Source organism: Prunus avium, chromosome 3 (genome assembly GCF_965620075.1).
Source record: "Prunus avium chromosome 3, drPruAviu1.hap1.1, whole genome shotgun sequence".
Classification (NCBI taxonomy): domain Eukaryota; kingdom Viridiplantae; phylum Streptophyta; class Magnoliopsida; order Rosales; family Rosaceae; genus Prunus; species Prunus avium.
Window position 1 is genome coordinate 27105661 of NC_142286.1, and position 1514 is coordinate 27107174.

Genomic DNA, 1514 nt, shown 5'->3' on the forward strand with positions numbered 1-1514 from the left:
TTCGTTATGGGTTCCTCCAAAGCCGGGCCGACTCCTCTATGTTTATTTTTCGGAGCAACTCTCACATGATGATATTACTTCTATATGTCGACGACATTATTCTCACCGGCAGTAGTACTTCCTCTCTTTTGGATTTCATCCGTATCTTGGGTATTGAATTTGACCTCACAAATCTTGGGCAACTCAATTATTTTCTTGGCATGGAGGTAACTTATCTGTCTGATTGTGTTCATCTCACCCAAAACAAATACACGCTTGATTTACTCAAACGAAGTAACCTTTTCGAATGCAAGCCGTGCTCCACCCCCATGTCCTCCAAAGGCTCCCTATCTCATACCACCGGTCTTCCTCTCTCTTATCCCTTCATTTATCGGCAACTGGTTGGTACTCTTCAATACTTGACTCTCACTTGCCCTGACATTGCATATGCGGTTCAATCTGTGTCTCAGTTCATGGGCTCCCCCACTGATCTTCACCTGGAAGCTGTAAAACGCATCCTTCGATACCTCAAGGGCACTCTTGGTCATGGCTTGCCACTTCGTCGGTCCACCAATTCCTCCATTCTTGTTGCTTATTCGGATGCTGACTGGGCGGGTTGCCCCGATACACGACGCTCGACCACTGGCTATTGTGTGTTTTTAAGGGCAAATTTAATCTCATGGAGTGCCAAGAAACAGCGTACAGTTTCACGCTCTAGTGCCAAAGCGGAATACCATGCACTCGCTTATGCATGTGCTGACACCATTTGGATACAAGGTCTCCTTCGCGAATTACACTTCCCGCTCCCCAACCAGTTCTCCTCAATTGTGACAATCTTTCTGCGACTTACATGGCTGCCAACCCTATTTTCCATGCTCTCACATGAAACATGTTGCCCTTGATTATCACTTTGTTCAGGAACACGTTGCCTCCGGCAGCCACAAGGTTTCATTCATCCCCTCTGCTGATCAACTCGCTGATGTCTTTACCAAAGGTCTTCCTACGGATCGCTTTGCCCGCTTGGTATCCAAACTTGTCTCTCCTCCACCGCCAAGTTTGTGGGGGAGTGTTAGGCAGCCCCCACGTTCTTGACAGTAAAGGACAATCAGTGCAGTTTTCCGTTATAGTTGCTAATGCCTATAATTGCATAATTGTCTGTTACAATTATGCTGTAAACGTTCTGTAACTCCTACACCACTAACAGACTATATAAAATCCATGTAACAATGCTTATTTGAAATACGAAAAGAATCTATTTCTACAAGTTTATATCAATATTGATACCTCAACAAGTCAATGTATATACTTTATACTAAAATATCATAAAATCGTGTTTAATTATTTAAAATGTAAGGAATATAAACCGCCAAAAATATTATTGAAAACATTAGTATTTCGAAAGTTTATTCTTCATTTTAACTTCAAATTGAACCTGCCACCTATCTACAAACTCGTCTCGGCGAGTTCTATGCAACGGTGCCGCTCAATTTCCCAAATTCTTCCCGAACAAAAAGCAACTAAAGTGCCCCTACTCC

General features: G+C 43.0%; 1 pseudogene; it reads left to right on the plus strand.

The window, feature by feature from the left end:
- The first annotated feature begins 308 nt into the window (after positions 1 to 308).
- LOC148295843 (secreted RxLR effector protein 161 pseudogene) lies at positions 309 to 1071 on the plus strand (annotated as a pseudogene).
- Positions 1072 to 1514: the final 443 nt, after the last annotated feature.